The sequence below is a fragment of the Chrysemys picta genome, chromosome 9 (genome assembly GCF_011386835.1).
Source record: "Chrysemys picta bellii isolate R12L10 chromosome 9, ASM1138683v2, whole genome shotgun sequence".
In the NCBI taxonomy this organism is placed as follows: Eukaryota; Metazoa; Chordata; order Testudines; family Emydidae; genus Chrysemys; species Chrysemys picta.
In genome coordinates this window covers 78,432,920-78,452,395 of record NC_088799.1, presented here as the reverse complement: position 1 = coordinate 78,452,395, position 19,476 = coordinate 78,432,920, and the positions used below count along the sequence as shown (strand labels likewise).

The following is a 19,476-nucleotide window of genomic DNA, read 5'->3' as shown; positions in this document are numbered from 1 at the left end:
CAGTACGACAACAATGGATACCAGTCGTAATGCACCATCTTCTGCCAAAAGGCAAGGGGCTGCTGCTGTGTAGCAATGCAGCCCCACGTCTGCCAGCACCCAGATTGCTGATGAAGGCTACCAGTCATACTGCACTGTCTACTGCCAAAAGGCAATTAGCTGCTGCTATGTAGCAATGCAATACCACATCTGCTGGCACCCAGATGACATATGGTGACGGTGAGCTAAGATGAGCTGAGCGGGCTCCATGCTTGGCGTGGTATGTTGTCTGCACAGGTAACTCAGGTAAAAAGGCGCGAATCGATTGTCTGCCGTTGCTCTGATGGAGGGGGAGGGGCCTGATAACATGTACCCAGAACCCCCCGCGACACTGTTTTGCATCATTCAGGCATTGGGATCTCAACCCAGAATTCCAATGGGTGGCGGAGACTTCGGGAACTGTGGGATAGCTACCCATAGTGCAACGCTCTGGAAGTCGACACTAGCCTCGGTACTGTGGACGCAGTCCGCTGACTTAATGCACTTAGAGCATTTTATGTGGGGACACACACAATCGGCAGTATACAACTGATTTCTATAAAACCAGCTTCTATAAATTCGACCTAATTTCGTAGTGTAGACATACCCTTAGAAGTGCACTAATTGGCTGAACAAAGCGAGGTCCTACCGTCAAACATTTGCCTGTCTGTTTCAATTTATTACAATAACTTTTGAATGCCACAAGTGATGAATTCCAAAACGACCGTGAACTTTCTTGGTGTCAACAGGCAGACCCTTACAGATTTTGGTGAAAATCAGAAACCTGGAAGGGAGAATTGGGGGACACATGGGGAGCCTCTGACATATGGTTACCAGACACAGCAACTTCAATTTTCTCTTCTATTGATCAAAGAACCAGTTGATGGCAGAAATTAACACACTTCAGCATAACAATACCTCCCATCTCAACTCTGCCCATCCTCCCAATAAAATTTAACAGGTTGACTCGCTGAATGCCTTATTTCCCAACAGGAAAAAAAAAGTGTGGGGGTGGGGGGGGAGAGAAAAGAAGGAAAGGATGGATAGGTGGGCAGAGTCCCTGGCATGGAGGGGGACAAAAGGGGACCTAGGTAAGCGGGGAGGGGAGAATGTGAGGGACACAAAAATCCCTGGTAGGAGGAGAACGGAGGATCCTGATATGCGGGTGAAAAGGGGAAATGGGGGAGGGGGCACAAAGAGCCCCTGGCATGGGGACAGCAAGTCATGGGGAACACACAGAACCCCTAGCATAGTGGGGAGGATGGGGAGACAATGATATGGGGAAGGGAACACACAGAGCCCCTGGTATAGGGGGAGGATAGAATGGGATACAGGGACATGTGGGGAACACAGAGCCTTTGGTGTGTGTCAGAGGGGAAAATGGGGAGGACACAGAGCCTTTGGCATGAGGGTGGGGGTGAGGGGCTGTAGGGAGTCCCTGAAATAGAGGGGAAAGGAGGATTGCAAGGAGCCTCTGGTGTGTGCAATGAACTTGACCTACACCAACTATGAATCACAGAATCATAGAAATGTAGGACTGAAAGGGACCTCAATAGGTCATCTAGTCCAGTCCCTTGCACTGAGGCAGGACTAACTATTACCTGGACCATCCCTGATAGGTGGTTTTGTCTAACCTGTTCTTAAAAACCTCCAGTAATGGAGAGTCCACAACCTCCCAAGGCAATTTGTCCCTGACAGGAAATTTTTCCTAACATCTAACCTAAATCTCCCATGCTGCAATTTAAGCCCATTACTTCTTGACCCATCCTCAGTGGTTAAGGAGATCAATTTATCACCCGCCTCTTTGTAACAATGAAACAATCCTTTATATACTTGAAGACATAAGTACCCCCTCAGTGGCCTCTTCTACAGAGTAAACAAACCCAGTTTTTTCAATCTTTCCTTGTAGGTCATGTTTTCTAGACCTCAAATAATTTTTGTTGCTCTCCTCTGGACTTTGTCTAATTTGTCCACATCTTTCCCAAAGTGTGGTGTCCAGAACTGGACACAATACTCCAGCTGAGGTCTTATCAGTGCTGAGTAGAGTGGAAGAATGACTTCTTGTGTCTTGCTTAAAACACTCTTGCTAATACCTCCCAGAATGATGTTCGCTTTTTTGCAACAGTGTTTCATTGTTGACTCATAATTAGTTTGTGATACACTATGCCCCCTGTAATGATGCTGCTTCTGGCAGGACACAACTGAGAGTATTAATTCAGGACAAATTGCTTAGAGCAGGGCAGTCACAGCCCCAGGCTGGTGGTTCTCCACCTCTAAGGAACACCAAACCAGCCAAACAGAGAGGACTTTGGTCTCACCCCACTGGCTAACCATAAGTCATACAGAAGCTCCCCGACGTACGCAAGCATTCTGTTCCAGAACGCCTTGTGTAAGTTGAGTTATAAGTTGGGAATGTATCTCCGACAATTACGCAAAAAAAAAAAAAAAAAGGTTGCGGAATTTATGTAACTTTTTCCGTAAGTCCGGATTTCTGTAAGTTGGGTTTGTGAACCCGGGGAGCGTCTGTACAAGCAATTCCCTAAGACACTCCAGTTTCCCAGTATCACCACCAGTGCCACTCGTTATGGTTATGAAAACCAATGTCCCGTAAAAGAAAAAAGGATCTCCCGATCCCAAAGGACCAAGCCCCAGATCCATATCAATATACAAGTCAGATCTTACCCACAAATCACGCTGTTGCCAATCCTTTAGAATCTAAAATCTAAAAGTTTATTCATAAAAGGAAAAAATATAGATGAGAGCTAAAATTGGTTAAATGGAATCCATTACATACAGTAATGGTAAAGTTCTTGGTTCAGGCTTGTAGCAGTGATGGAATAAACTGCAGGCTTAAATCAAGTCTCTGGAGTACATTCACAGCTTGGATGGGTCATTCAGTCCTTTGTTCAGAGCTTCAGTTTGTAGGAAAGTTCCTCCAGAGGTATGAAGCAGGACTGAAGACAAGTGGAGGGGTTCCCAGGGCCTTTTATATTCTCTACCATGTGAAAGGACACCCCTTTGTTCTTACTGTGGAAAATCACAGCAGCAAGATGGAGTTTGGAGTCACATGGGCAAGTCACATGTCTATGCATGACTCAGTTATTTACAGGGAGAGCAGCCATTGCTCACATGCTACCTTGAACATTCCCAGGAAGACTTCTCATGTGGATTGGAGTCTCCCAAGGTCCATTGTCAGTTAAGTGTTTCTTGATTGGGCACTTAATCTGCACATTTCTTTCTCAAGAAGCTGACCAAATGCTTCTTCACTAATGCCACTTAGAATCAAACACATTGAGATACAAGTACATAGCCAATAATAATAATTTCATCTACAAAATTGATACATGCATACAGATAGCATAATCATAACCATCAGATCATAACCTTTCCATAGACACCTTACTGGACCTCCTTTGTACAAGATTTGGTGCAAATATATAACAGTGGTTGCAACTGTTACCTGGAGTTCTTTCAACCCAAAGCTCTTGGTAACTTTTACTCTGTGCGAGGTGGTGTCAGGAAATAAATCAGGGGAGACATGGCCATCCAACCAATAGATGGCTGGCACAAACAGGACAACACGAGAGTGCTTTCACTTAAAGCTAAACCTTACTTAGGCTCAAGCACTTACACACGTCTGCAACAAGTTAGTAAAACACCCCCAACCCTTGATAATTACCAAAGCTGAGCATGGCTCTCGAGTGGCACAACGGCAGCCCATGTGCTGGTGGGGAACACAAGATGCATCCAGAGGGAGAGTCCAGTCCTGAAGAATCCCAGTACCTCAAACTTTTCCCCCTTATTTATACATTAGTAATAGAATGCCATGTCCCTTAAAGAAAACTTGTCAATCAAGAGGCTTCCTTCTGATTACTGATTAACCAGGTGTGGGGTTTTCTCAGAGTTTGCAGCCTTGTGGCCCCAATAGACATTCCTGCTCTTCTAAAATGCACGTATCAGCAACTTCAACACAATTCTTATCAGGAAGGACGCGGGGTCAAGCTGCCCTTTCTGTGGCACCCAAAACTCCCTCCCCTCCTGCCTTGGTCAAGCTGAGTTTGCTACATGGCCACTTTATGGCCTGCTGACTTGGCTGCTTTTAGCAATGAGCCATAATGGTTTCAGGCACTTTACTGGTTTGCCAGAATCTCCCCCTACACAACAACGATCTGTATGGTTACAGTTCATGTCAATAACATCAACGCCCCCCCCTCCTTTTCTGCAGTACACCTTCCTAGGCAGTCATTTCCCATTTTGTGCTTCTGCAATTGATGATTCCTTGCTAAGTGTAGTACCTTGCATTTGTCTTTACTGAATTTCATCCTATTTATTTCAGACCATTTCTTCAGTGTTTCAAGATTATTTTGAATTCTATTCCTGTCCTCCAAAGCACTTGCAACCCTTCCCAACTGGGCATCGTCTGCAAACTTTATAAGTGTACTCGCTATGCCATTATCCAAATAATTTATGAAGCTACTGAATAGAACCGGACCCAGAACAGATCCCTCAGGGACCCCTCTCACTATATACTTCCAACTTGATTTTGAACCATTGATAACTACTCTCTGAGTACAGTTTTTCAACAAGTTGTGCACCCACCTTATGGGAGGTTTGTCTAGGCTATATTTCTTTGTTTGCTTATGAGATGGTCATGACAGACAGTATCAGAAGCCTTACTGAAGTTGAGATACATCACATCTGCTGCAGCACGTGACACCTCCTCCCCCATATTATTCTGGGATAAAGTGTCTTATTTCAGAAAAGTGTACATATGAGGAGCTATTCTGCAGTAGCTGTTCTGATTGATTTCCCATAGAGACAGCAAACCCTAAACTTATCTCAGCTTTATCTGAGCTGATGCTGGTTGGCTGGGGGGAAACCGCCCTATGAAATGCTGGAGATTATATCAGCACCTTTAGCTGAGTGGTGTGCACAAATCTTGTTCACGATTGCTACTTTGGTATCTTGGTGAGCCCCCCAGCTGCCTGTGGTGGTGGCTATTAATATACATATTTTTTTATCACTATCTTGACAGAAGTTTGTAATAATTTTCTCTCTGCGATTTTTGCTACAGTAGTTCATATTGCTATCAGCTGCAGAGTGGATTGCTATGTTCGACATGGAGCCACCTACTAGTGTCACTCAAACTGCAGAATGTGGCTGCTCATTTGTTTCCCGGCACATCCTGAAGAGAGCACATTATTTATATCAGTGCTCCAGGGTCAGCGTTGTCTTCCAGTTTGTTTCTGGATACAATTCAAGCTGTTGTTGGTTTCAATGCATGAGGCTCTCACTGTAGCTGATGAAATTAGCTGAGAGGCTAACAATCCCTGTGCTTTGATTCAAAGGAGAGTGGAGGAATCTTCAGTAACAAGCATTCTGGTCCCCATTGGTCTGCCAGAGGCCAGAGTGGTGGATATTCAGGTCACAATGCATAGCCTACCTTTTCTCCCCAGCTTTTCCTGGGAAAGAGAGCTGACCTAGTGAGAAAGTTTGGGTTGAAAGGATTTCATATTCTGAGGGCTGGTTCTAATTCATGGTTTATTGTCTGTTATATCTCCCCAAGCTTCACATGGGCACACTTTAAGATGAATGGAAGCAGATAAATACATTTCAGCAGGAAATGATTGCAATTGTAAAGTTTTGACTGAAAAATTGATTAAGGCCAGTCTGAACATTTGGACCTAAATGTATTACTTCATATCTATCTATCTATCAATCAGTCAACCATAAAGATGAATATGGATGGCTGATATCTGGGGATAACTGAGTAGAGAGAGAAATGATGAAGACAACAGCTAAGTAAAAATGAGTTTTTTTTTTTTTTACAGCTGCAAATAAAAATAGGGTTGACAAAGAGGGTTTGTGTGAGATGAGCACAATATGCAAATCAGTGGTGAGATTTTGGGCTGCACCTCTAAGAAGCACAGCATAGATTGCCTAGCTCATGAAGCAGAGCGGAAAGGTACCTATAAGTTGGCTGGAGACACCTCTGGCACAACTTAGTCATGGGGCAACCTCTAGGGCTGTACTATGGGCTGCAGTGCTGCCTGGAATCTCAGCAGTTGCGTGTGCTGTGGCATCGTCCCTGAAATGCCCCTCTAATTTCCCCCAAGCCTCACCCGGGCACACCCCCAAAGGGTAGGTCTTTGCAAGACAGACAGCTTTCACAGTGCTGTGCGTGGGGAAACCTCCCCCAGGTGGAACTGGGGATTTTAGGGACCCTTTACGCTGCGCTGCTCTAGGCCTTTTGACTGGTGTAAAGAGGCAGGATCAGGAGACAGGATCTCAGCTCAAAACTCTGGAGTGTTGACCCTAATTGCAGAGAAAATGTCTGCATGGATCCTTGCAGAATGGAACCCTGGGTTTCACCTAGCTGTAGTTATAGCATTGATCCTGTAAGGTGGCGAGCATCCTCAAGTCTTGCTATCTTTAATGGCAGTTGATGGTGCTCTCTACCAGTTGCATGACAGAGCCCTAGAACACTTGTTTGATTCATCACCTTATACAAAAACCCAGAATGACTACACATATTCACAAAGTACTAAATTTCCATTAGTAATAAATATAACACCTATATTTTAAAGAGATTCTGTACTGATATGGCCAATATCCTCTTCCTGTTATGTATAAGTGTCAAGCCAGTGTTCTAACAGATAGTTATGATACAGCATTCTGTATATTTGTTGCCCTGTAAACTAACTGTTTCACAATTCATTCTGCACACATATTAGTCAAAAAAGAACAAAGGACCCTGGCCATTTTGATGACAATTTGTTTTCACTATTAGACAGACCCAGCAGCATCTTTTTTGGTTTCCTTTGTTTTAATTTGAAATCCATCTGCATTGCTATTTGCATAATTCACTTGAAATTACCTCTCTTTCATTTCTAAATGTATAAGGGGATCCATCACACAATCTCTGAGGACTGAGTAATTTTGAAAAAAATAACACACTTACGTCTAAACTGGAACATTACAGTCCATCCTGAGAAGAGAATAGCATGTAGTTGTGTTACCTTAAGGGCAAATCAGAGAGAAAACTGAGACTAGTATCTTTTTCCTCCCCAGTGGTGTGTCATAAGGGCAGGTCACAATCTCCCTCATAATACCACGGTCACATTACCACACTTAGCCCCACTTTCCTCAAGCAAAAACGTGAGAGATGATATAAGCCTTTACACCATGCTCTGAAAGTCATCAGGCTCTAACACACTGGCGGGAGGGAGTTCCGGACCTGAGGAGCCTCAACTAAAAATGCCCCATCACCAGCTTCTGGGTATTTCAGTCAGTGTAGGGACTGTTAGCTCAACAGACCTACATAAGAACGGCCAGACTGGGTCAGACCAAAGGTCCATCTAGCCCAGTATCCTGTCTTCTGACAGTGGTCAATGCCAGGTGCTTCAAAGGGAATGAACAGAACAGGTAATCATGATGTGATCTATCCCCTGTTGCCATTCCCATCTTCTGGCAAAATAGTCTAGGGATACCATCCCTGCCCATCCTGGCTAATAGCCATTGATGGACCTATCCTCCATTAACTTATCTAGTTCTTTCTTCAACCTAGATAATCTCTGCTCCTGTGGTAGCACATGTAGCTAGAGGGGATTTCTCAGATTGCCATGACCAAACCAGGCAGAACAATAGATGATATATATAGACATAAATTTGCATAAGGAATGAAGAAGCCAGTTCAATGTTTAGAAAACAGATCTAACAAGCTCTCTGGGGAGCATACTACCAAACTCGTAGGTAGCGACCTCCAGCTCTGCTGTTACTTTCCTAGTTTCCAAGATTAACCTCTTGCAGAGTGCATTACAGTAATCTATTCTTTAACCCAATTTGTAATAAACCTTCAGTTGCATAATCTTAGTTTGGGTCTCTTCTTCTAGAGCAGACGTGGGCAAACTACAGCCTGCGGTCCACATCTGGCCCATGGAACCGTTCTTCCCGGCCCCTGAGCTCCCAGCCAGGGAGCCTAGTTCCCGGCCTCTCCCCCGCTGTCCCTCCTCCCCCGCAGCCATGTGGGCCACACTATGGCCCACCGCTCCTGCTGGGCAGCAGGGGGGAGCGCAGCTGGCTCTGGCCGGGTGTCGCGGCTGCGAGCTCCTGCTGCTGGTAAGGGGGCAGGGAGCGGGTGGTTCTGGGGAGCAGTCAGGGAGGAGGGGGCGGTTGGATGGGGCAGAAGTTCTGGGGGGGCGGTCAGGGGATGGGGAACAGGGAGGGTTGGGAGTGGGAGTCCTGGGGGGCCTGTCAGGGGGCAGGGATGCGGATAGGGGTCGAGAGGGCAGTCAGGGGACAGTGAGCAGAGGGCGGTTGGATAGGGGGTGGGAGTCCCCGAGGGGCTGTCAGGGGGTAGGGGTGTGGAGAGGGGTTGGGGCAGTCAGTGGACAAGGAGCAGGGGGGTTGGCTAGGGAGTGGGGGTCCTGGAAGGGGGCGGTCAGGGGACAAGGAGTAGCGGGGGTTGGATGGGTTGGGGGCTCTGAGGGGGGCAGTCAGAGGGAAAGAAGTGGGAGGGAGTGGATGGGGGCGGGGGCCAGGCTATTTGGGGAGGCACAGCCTTCCCTAACCGGCCCTCCATATAGTTGCGCAACCCCGATGTGGCCCTTGGGCCAAAAAGTTTGCCCACCCCTGTTCTAGAGACATCTACCTTTGGCTGCTTTCCTTACAGCTCAAAAGGAGAAACCCTGCTGAAATCAAATGCAACTTCCAATGGTCCCCAAGCATCACTGCTTTCTCAGGTTATCGTTAAAAAGGTCTACCAAATCAGCAGTTTAATGTGTCAGAGATTTTCACAACCGAGATTCCCAATAGCTGGCACAATTCTTTTCTCGGAAAGCAGGGTTGCCAGGTCACAAGCTGTAAGACTTCTGGGACAGTTACAATAATTGGTATGTTTCTTAAAACCCCAGTTCCTGGATTCTCATGAATACACAAATCTCAGCTTTTTCTTTCCTTCTTTTAATTTTTAATGGAAATTTCTAGTTCTCAACGTTGTGGAGAAGAGCTTGAAAATATGACCAGAGTTTACCCTAAAGTTACCCAGAAGGTACATAAAAAGAACCCAACATTTATATACATTTTACAATCTCATGATTGTAAAGCCAATCCTGGGGCTTTAGGGGGCATCACTCATGACTTCTGAATGCTTGGGGTTGGCAATACTGTGAAAAGAGTCAATTTAGTTACAGAAATGGGGAGGGGTCCTTGCTGCCCAGGCAAGAAGTACAACATTTGGTGTGGCATTCTGCCAGACATGGCCTGGCGCCAGCTGAAATACTGGTTTGCAAAAGGAAAAAAAATCATTTCCTTACCATAATGTGCTCTTCTCTTAGCATGTGCCTGCTGTCCCAGGTACTGTCCCCGCATGGATGTACTGCTTTCAGTCCCATGTCTCAGGTAGAGATTCCAATCTCTCTTTCTTATTCTGCCAGCAGGCGCTCCCTGCTTGTGGGTGTGACATACTGCAGCCAAACACAGACAGACCTGTTTGTAAAAAACTAAATAAATATTGAAACTGGGTTAGGATCTCGGAAATAATCAAATGAAAGCAAGGTTTATTCATAGGGCAACTGAGGTCCTAGACAGCAAAATAAAAATAACTCCTCCTTCCTCACAGGAGTTAAACTCTACAAGAACACAAAATGCCTTCTAGCTCTACATTTCTATGGTTCTATGATTGGTAATAAAATGCCTCTGTGCCGTGCAGAAAAATAATGGCATTTGATAGCATCCACGCTAGGTGCAGACAGAGAAGAACAATGTAGGTGAAAAACCTGTCCAATTGCTTGGTCTGACCTACCAAGATCACATCAGCTTGAAAAGGAGATGATCTCTCACCTGGCATAGAAGAGTTAATAGGTGAAGGAGTATGAAAGGACAAAATGGATCTGTTTCTTGAATAAACAGTGGGACCTCTATTTCTGAGCAAGCTCATTTAAGTGACTATTACAAATTACAGTTTACTGGCTCCAGTAAGTAATCTGTTATATATTATTAATGACTTCTTGGGATTACTTTCAACAAGCTATTTGAACGACTGAAAATGAAGTCAAAACTAAACTAGATATCAACTCAAGTCAAGATTTAAACTTTTTTCTCATCAGTATGACAATTAGTATCAGGCACTGGATGATTCCTTCTGGGTGTATTATTTGTTTAATTATAAATTAACTAGCACAAAGGATATTAAGCAGCAGGGAGGAGAAAACTCTTCCATGTCTATCAGGAACACTTTCTTATATGTCATCTGCAGCACATCCACCCCCCGCAGAGAAAGGATCTATAGGAACTCCCAGACTAGACTCCAGAAGAACAAGATGGCTGGAAGGATTGTCTCTTTGATTAGGATCATGTCTGTACTTGTCGTACAAGTGAATTTCCTCTTATTAAATAACTGCACCAAACCATTGCAGGTCATCACCTGAATGAAATCCCGAGTGCTTCCCTCTAGGGGTATTACAAAATCCTGGAGCCATTATCTAAAGCAGCGGTTCTCAAACTATGGGGTAGGCTTCCCAAGGGAGGCACGGAAATGTGTCAAGGGAGGCCCGAGCTGTGTGCTTTAAAAAAAAAAGAGCTCTGGCTGTCAGGCCCGGGTGGCTGGGGCTTGTGCAGAAGGGCCATGCACACCCGGGAGGCAGGGATAAAGGGGACAGCCATGGGCTCGGGTTCTCCTCCCTCCACTTAATCCCTCACTGGGAAGCAGGCTGGACTCAGGCTCTCCTTCATCCTGCCCCCATATCCCACACCTGGAGGTGGTGGGGTTCCAGCTGTCAGCCCCAGGGTGGCAGAAGCAGTGAAGAAGTAAGGATGGCAATGGGGCCTTAAGTCTACGGTGAAAAGTGATATTGACAAATCTCACTTTTCACATTGCCACCCTTACTCCTGTGCTGCTGCTGACATGTGCTGCCTTCAGAGCTGGTCACCCGGCCAGCAGCTGCTGCTCTCTGCTCTGCTCAGAGCTGATCGTGGTATATGTACTTGTGGAAGCGGGAGGGGGCATAACACCTACAGACACAAATAAGCTTGAGAACCACTGTGCTAAAGACATAAGACACCTAGTTCTGCATACTAGATTCTTTTGGGACAGACACTTGCCCAAGTTCCAAGTGGAGAAAGAACTTTTCTCCTTCTGTAAATAAATCCAAAATCATTCTGTATACTAACAACTATTCAATTTTTTTTTCATGCCTGGTTATTTGAGAGGCAGAGAATATATTTCACATATTCCTTCCACTCCTGTTTAAGTGTCCATGCTATATAGAATCCTCTTTCCTAAAGGATGGCCACTGGACTTGTATATTTTTCCTTTAGAAACAATTCTCAGACTCCAAATGTGGGAGGCATGAGGAATTTGGAAGAAATGCCTACCTGACCTGCCCAAAGGTTGAAAGGAAGTTATAAATCACCCACGCCCCCCTCTCTCCTCCACACACTTCTTAAAAATGTGTTTTGTTGAAGCCTTGAATTATCAACACTAGGAAAGGTGGAAGGCCTTCTGCTGATGACCCAGTATCAATGATCCCCTTGATGGCAATAAGGAATGTTTGCTGTGTCATGGGAGATCAGAGATGCTGCCTACAGGCATTAGTGGTTTGGGACTGGTCTCTTGTTCTGCAGGTCACAGTACATACACAGGCCCAGCAGCTACGAGTGCATGTCTCACACTGAGAAAGACATTTCTTCCTCAGTGCTCCTGGATTACTGTCATTTGAATTGTCCCCTGCCATTGGCAGGCTGATAGTAAGAGCTGCTAGACCAAACCAGCTGCCATGATTTGAGGAGATCTATTGACAAGCTCAATAAAGGGGCATTTTAGGCTAGGCTGTTCTGCACAGAGAGTAAGCTGGGGGTAGACATATTCCAGGTTACCTTTTCCAACAGATCTAGCTATTTGAGTGGCCTGCTGGTTCAAGCAACCTGGAGATATGGGCTAGATCCATCTGCTGCCTTACTGAGGAAAGCCAGTTGACAATGTGGTAAGAAGGCTGGAAAGCTAAACCACACTGACTGTGTAGTCGTGGAGAGCTGTTTGCAATATTGACTCCTTAGCACTAGCACGTGGAGAGGTGAAATGGCATCCTAAGCACATCCATGCTGACAACATGCAAACGTGGAGGGAACCAGAAGAACAGACTCAGCATATGGGGTCATCAGGCTTTCTCCAATAATGGAGAACCAAAACTTGCAAAGGATTGTCTGAGTATTTGAACTCTGCTATATAACAGAACAGCTCTATGGCAGGGTGGTAATAGGGATTTGAAGCTACAGGCTTCCTATCTCGTCTCTTATATGAGATTAAAGGGAGTTGGAGACAGCAGGAGGAACCACTTTGGAGGGTCCTGCAACCGTTTTGTAAAGTCAGGGACAAATCACTGGGTTCAAGCCACGTGCCACTTAAATCCTGAGGGAAGCAGTCCAAATATAAGGATAGCAAGCATGAAAAGGCTGTGACTGGGACCGAGTGCTAGGGCTCTCCCAGGATGCTTAGGGGGTTCATTTTTTGCTCTTTCCTGACTGATGTACATTTATTTGGATTTAAATAATAAAGAGTATCCATTTCAAAAGCTCAAAGCACCCTCACGGTTAATTAAATTTATAGCTGAAAATGGTCACCACTCAGCATCAAAAATATATAAGGTATAACTAGATTATATATTATGTGGACAAGGGTTGGCAGAAACAGAGCATGGCTTTCAACAATGCCAGGAATGCCAGGACCAGAAGAAAATGTAACTGTTGAGAACTGAAAGTGAGTTATCTTCACCTAGTAAGTGGGCAAGAAATGTTCAGTTACACTTTCAACTATTCCTTTAATGGGTCTCCACCCAGGCATAGGGAAGTCTATATTGGCAGATAACTTTGCAGAACTGGCAAGTCAAGTAAAACAGAAAACTAAAGTAATGACTCCAAGAAAGATATTTAATTAAATAACTCAATTAGCATCACAATACAAGTAACAGAAATAAAAATGAAAACACTCACAACAGCCTTAGCTCTGACCCACAATCAAACCATGAGTTTACATTTCATGCAACAGTTGCAGCAAGGACTATTAAAAAAGTTCTAAAATTAAACATACACATAAAAATGTCATATGTCAATATAATTTGCCAAATATAAAAACTCTCTCATTTTTACATAAGACACCACACACACTGTTTATAATGCAGTGAAAACTACAGATTAATGCTAACAAAGTAATTGGATGAGCCAGGGTAATCTTTTCGAGAAAAAAATATACCAATAATATCACAATACATATTAAACAAATTTAAAATGTAAATATTCTGAAAAACACTACTGTCATACTGGTCAATTTAGGTTTCAGAATAATTTTTGCAGAATGTTGATTTCAGAATGGTTTAATTTCTATAAGAATGCACACTGGTATGAGTGTCTATGTTGGTGAACCCCTTTATAAGAGGGGGGTCTTTGGTTTTAGAGTCTGTATTGGTGGAACTATTATCTATATAGTGCTTATGTGAGCTTACTTCAAATGAGATTTTTTTTAAAGAAATTTCCTTGCTTTTAAAAAATATTTTAATACTGGAGAAAAAGATTCATACACAATATTTTCATTTTATCACTTGTTTAAAATTATTTTATAACATATTTAACATTTATGCATTATGATTTTTCTAAAAAGAAATTATCAAAACTCCATATGATTTTTTTTCTACCAACTTCACAGTGGTATTTTATTCTTATGATGTTCATTTTTTTAGACTAAAATTTTCTGATAATGTAATTGTACATCATTTTTATTTTTCTGAGAGATGGAAAACAAATTGGTTAATGTAAAAACTTGTGTGTGCATGAGAACTTTTTATTCTCATGACATTTCTCTTTGATCACCTTCAAGAATTAAAAAATCCCAGAAGTAATTAATTTAAATTGGTTTTCAGAAAGAAAATGGTAGAAGTATCACAAAAATAAGTACCTTTTTGACAACAAAATGGTTTTGACATGTATATTTCCTGGAATAATTTCATGAGCCTTGTAAGATGGTGCCGTTGAACTGAAAGATAAATATGTGTGCTTGTTAGATCTTAAAACTGATAATGCAGAAGTGACTTGATTCGTACTGAATTCTGGTGTACCATTTAGTTCTTATTACTATATTTGGTGAGGGCCAAAGACTTATCTGCCACAAACTACATGTCTAAGTTAAGTTGCCTAAAAATTAGAAGAGTCCATTATAATAATTATATTCATACTGTGAGGGAGATCAATTCATCTTTTTCACCGACTTTGATTTCAGCTGACCTAAGCAGGAAATCAAGTCACTGATATACATAAAATGTGTCTATGTGTAACAGTTCTTCCACAGGTTTCAGAGTAGCAGCCGTGTTAGTCTGTATCCACAAAAAGAAGAACAGGAGTACTTGTGGCACCTTAGAGACTAACAAATTTATTAGAGCATAAGCTTTCGTGGAAGTGGGCTGTAGTCCACGAAAGCTTATGCTCTAATAAATTTGTTAGTCTCTAAGGTGCCACAAGTACTCCAGTTCTTCCACAACAGCTATAACAGTGTGTGTTTGGAAATTAGCTATATGTTTTCTTAGTGTATATTGTTTAATTTACTAGGCTTTATTCAAGTGACCTATTTTAGCATGACATTTAAAATTTCATAGTCCATGTTCTCCTATTTTAGAAACATTTATGGATGATAACTAACATCTTGAACAGCATCCAGGAGCAAATAGGTAGTCAGTATGGAGCCCAGAGCACTGGTGTTATGTGCACACAATGGCTTTCATCACTCAAGAAATGGTGCATTCTTTGCTTGCTAAAGCTTCCAGGTGTTTTTCAAAGATGTTCCCAAAGAGTGCACTGCAGTACTCTAGACTTGAAACCAGAGCCATATAATTATAACTATGTGCTGAGGTTGACACCAGGCAGGAGTAGCCCCTAGGCAAACCGATAGTGCAAATGGCACTATTTGCCACAGCTGTTACCTTGTTCAGGAGCAGTAATAGATCGACCCAAGACTGCATACTCAACTGGCAAAGGTTAGACACACAGTACTATTCCAATGGAAAGGGCACTCACACCCCTGCTTATTCCAATCCTGCTTTTCCTGCCTGTTAACATCATTTCATCTTATTCAGGTTGAGCCTACACTAGTTTATTTCCATCTATAGCCCTACGCTTGTTAGACATTGGGAAAGCAGAGACATGGAAGTATCCAGGTTTGTTTAAAAGAATACATGAAGAGGAGGTGTGAGGGGGTATACTGGCTGTTCTGGGTTTGGGGGAGAACCCATTTGGGGCTGGAAAGTATCCTGCCCCAAGCAGTGCTTAGAAAGAAAACGTGGTTTCTGTATGCACTGCAGCACATTCTCTAGGACTAACCAAGGTAAATGTTCAGGTGCCTTTGACAGGTGTAGTGAATACAATACCAGGCTGCCTTGTAGAGGTCTCTGGGACTGCGGACCAGGTGCATGAGCAGCACTGAGAAGGTCATACTAGAGACCAGGGTGCCAGCAGCAAAAAGTAGAGGTGTAAACATTGAGGATGGCTGGCCAGAGAAGAGAGAGGCCTAGGGAAAGAATGTAGGGCAAGCAGCAGGTTGTTCAGACTGGGTAGGGCTGGGAAGGAGGAAAATCAAGAGTCTGTCTAGACCACGTGTGTGTAATTCTATGACTGTGCATTGATGGTGAGATTAACAGGGTTGTCTATATCAAAATACTTCAGGAGGGCACTTGTGGCAACCAATGTTTTAATTCCTGGAAACTTTGCACTTGGACTAAACCCAGTACCAAGTGACTCCCAAGAAGCAGTGGGAGTGGAGCACTTGTCTTTGACAAGTTTGGGTGAATTTACACATATATGTGTGTGTATGTATGTGTATATACATATATATATATATATAAAATGGTGGCATTTAGAAATAATAGAGTAGTGATGAATAAGCATTCAATCTCTCCACAGAACTAAATAGGAAAGTAAGTTAAGACAATGATGTGGTTATGAATTAAAACAGGGCTGGGCAAACTACGGTCTGCCAGCTATTTTAATCAACCCTTGAGCTGCCGCTGGGGAGCGGGGTCTGGGGCTTGCCCCGCTTAGGCGCTCTAGCTGGGGAGCAGGGTCGGGGGCTGTTCCCAGGGCCGGCTCCAGGCACCAGCTTACCCAGCAGGTGCTTGGTGCGGCCACTTCGGAGAAGGGTGGCACGTCCAGCTGTTCGGCGGCAATTCGGCGGACGGTCCTTCACTCCTGCTTGGAGCGAAGGACCTCCCGCCGAATTGCTGCTGCAGATCGCGATCGCAGCTTTTTTGTTTTTGTTTTTTTTCATTTGGCTGCTTGGGGCAGCCAAAACCCTGGAGCCGGTCCTGGCTGCTCCACATGGCTCCTGGAAGCAGCGTCAGGCTCCACTCCGGCTCCTATGGGTAGGGACAGCCAGGGGCCGTTGGGAACCGCAGCCATGTTGGGAACTGTGGACGGGGCAGTGTGCAGAGCCACTTGGCTGCGCCTCCGCATAGGAGCTGGAGAAGGGACATGCCGCTGCTTCTGGGAGCTGCTTGAGGTAAGCGCCGCCCTGAGTCTGCACCCTTGAGCCTCTCCCCGCGCCCCAACCCCCTGCCCCAGCCCTGATCCCCCTCCCACCCTCTGAACCACTCAGTTCCAGCCCTCCTACACCCCAAACTCCTCATCCTCAGCCCCACCCCAAAGCCCGCACCCCCAGCCAGAGCCCTCAATCCCCCCGCACCCCACTCCCCTGCCCCAGCCTGGAGCCCCCTCCTGCACCATGAACTCATTTCTGGCTCCACCCCGGAGCCCGCATCCCCTCCTGCACCCCAACCCAATTTTGTGAGCATTCATGGCCCGCAATACAATTTCTATTCTCAGATGTGGCCCTCGGGCCAAAAAGTTTGCCCACCCCTGAATCAAAATGTGCAAACGTCAGGGCATTCAAAGTTATAGTTTTATAATCTAGCTCTGTGATAAAAACAAATATATAAAATGGGTGGGTTATAAACATTGTGGGAATGATAACTTTGAATTTCTTATGTTTTGTGCATTTAATTCAATCTCAATCTTAATAGTTCATTAGTTTAATTTTTATTTTTTCCTTTCAAAGGTAAAAATAAATTAAAAAGAAAAAGAAAACATGGTGACCAATAACACCTCTAAGTATGCTGTTTATTTAAATGTGAGATTCAAATATGCTGACTTCCAGTATCAGTTTTATACTGAAGGTGCTTTCTTAGCTACCGGTATCCACCTTGTATCTCTGCCTCAAGCTAAGATCTTTGATTAACAGGAGCGGAAGGATGTTGCAGGGTGGTTTTACAAATAAGTGGAGGGTTTGCACGCTTCAGCCCTAGCCCTAGCTAGTCTTATAGCCTTAATTCATTAGAATATCAACAGGCCCTCAGTGATTAATGTATTGAAACACCTACATGTGAATCCAACATATTGCTTGTAAACCAATGGAGACCTTTCTTTGGTTCTTTCTTTCTCTCTCTCTCTTTGCCTTCAGCGTGTGATTGTCTGCTTCAGAGCATTATGTCCTCTCCTATCATCTATACAGCTTGTACAATTTGATTTAGAAAATGAATCTGAAATGCAGTTCTCATGAAGAGCCTATGCCAAAGCCTAACAAAGCTTTTCTGCTGATTTCAGTGGGCTTTCAATCAGGTGCAGAATGAAGATATCCTTGGGATTTGGGTCAGGCCTTTTAATGGCAAAATAGGCTGCGCTTTAGCCTGTGACTGCTGCTATCTGATGCCCTGAAAAGTTTTGAAAAAGCTGCCAATACTTAGGATGTGGTTATTGTTTTTTCTGACTTAGATTCTTTATATTGTGCAACTACTTACACATGATGAATTTTTGTAGGATTTGAAGAATTGGAAGTTGATTATATCGCATGTTCTTTTTTCAGCTTCAAAACAGGAAATATTGAACATTACAACACAATTGCTTCAAATTGAAGGATTTTTCCTTACACAGGAACTTGCACCAGGCCCACCTGAACACAATATGGAGCATAATAGTCTTTCATAATAAAAAACAAAGGCCTGCTGCTGCATGTCCCCAGCTGTGCTGAATCAGCATATGTAGAAATAGCATTTTCTTCTGGAGTGCTTGATGCACTTCTGTATTGGAAAGGTGGTCTTTCTGGGTGCATGTATAACAGTTTAAAAGGCAATCCCTTAGGTGTATCTATGGGAGGTGGTCTGCTCAGCTTCCCTTGGAGAAACAAGGAGTTAAAACAGCTAGGGGATAGGATGGCTCAAAGGACAGAGAGCAGGTAGAGAACTCTTCACCACCAGGTCACCAGTTGAAAGCCAGGTGTTGTCTACACAAAACTGGCAAAGCACACTAGATGGGTGTGATTTGTAAAGTGCACTAATGTGCCCTGTGTAGACCCTGCTGGCACACTCTAAGGGTATGTCTACACTGCGATAAAAAACCTAATGGCACTGAGTCTCAGATCCTGGGTCAGCTGACTTGGGTTTGCAGCATTTGGGCTACAGGACTAAAAATAGCAGTGCAGATGCTCGGGTTGAGGCTGAAGCCTGGACTCTGAGACCCTCCCTCCATAGGTGCTGGAAGTAGGAGTGCTGGGGGTGCTTCCCCACCCCCTGGCTTGAAGCGGTTTCCATCATATACAGGGTTTACAGTTTGGTTCAATGACTCTCAGCACCCCCACTATACAAATTGTTCCAGCTCCCCTGCCTCCCTCCACCCAGGTCTCAGATGAAATTTAATAGTGAAAAGTGTAAGGTGATGCATTTGGGGATGACTAATAACAATTTTAGTTACAAGATGGGGACGCATTGGTTAGAAGTAACGGAAGAGGAGAAGGACCTAGGGGTTCTTGTAGACCGCAGGATGACTATGAGTCGACAATGTGACGTGGCGGTGAAAAAAGCCAATGCTGTCTTGGGATGCATTAGGCGAGGTATATCTAGTAGGGATAAGGAGGTCCTGCTTCCGTTGTACAAGGCGCTGGTGAGACCTCATTTGGAGTACTGTGTGCAGTTCTGGTCTCCCATGTTTAAAAAAGATGAACTCAAACTGGAACGGGTGCAGAGAAGGGCCACTAGGATGGTCAGAGGAATGGAAAAGCTGTCGTACGAAAGGAGACTAGAGGAGCTTGGGTTGTTTAGTCTGACAAAGCGAAGGCTGAGAGGGGATATGATTGCTATCTTTAAATATATTAGAGGGATTAATACAAGGGAGGGAGAAGAATTATTCCAGCTTAGTACTAACGTGGATACCAGAACGAATGGATACAAACTGGCCGTGGGGAAGTTCAGACTTGAAATTAGACGAAGGTTTCTGACCGTCAGAGGGGTGAAATATTGGAACGGCCTACCGAGGGAAACGGTGGGGGCGACGGACCTGTCTGGTTTTAAGATAAAGTTAGATAAGTTTATGGAGGGAATGGTTTAATGGTAAAACATAGTAGTCAAGGAAAGCCAAGCAATGGTGGGTAAATAG

At 44.1% G+C, this 19,476-nt stretch overlaps 1 long non-coding RNA gene across 3 annotated transcripts in view; it reads right to left on the bottom strand.

Moving 5' to 3' along the window:
- The window catches only part of LOC122173996 (uncharacterized), a 221,944-nt gene that overhangs the window by 11,458 nt on the left and 191,010 nt on the right, over window positions 1-19,476 (bottom strand). For 2 of the 3 annotated variants that reach the window (XR_010590259.1, XR_010590258.1), the window contains 2 exons: window positions 9,333-9,518; window positions 6,980-7,037 (listed from right to left, as the gene is read on the bottom strand). This is a non-coding gene — a long non-coding RNA (uncharacterized LOC122173996). The remainder of the gene's footprint in view (window positions 1-6,979; window positions 7,038-9,332; window positions 9,519-19,476) is intronic. The other variant, XR_006175163.2, reaches the window with a different exon arrangement.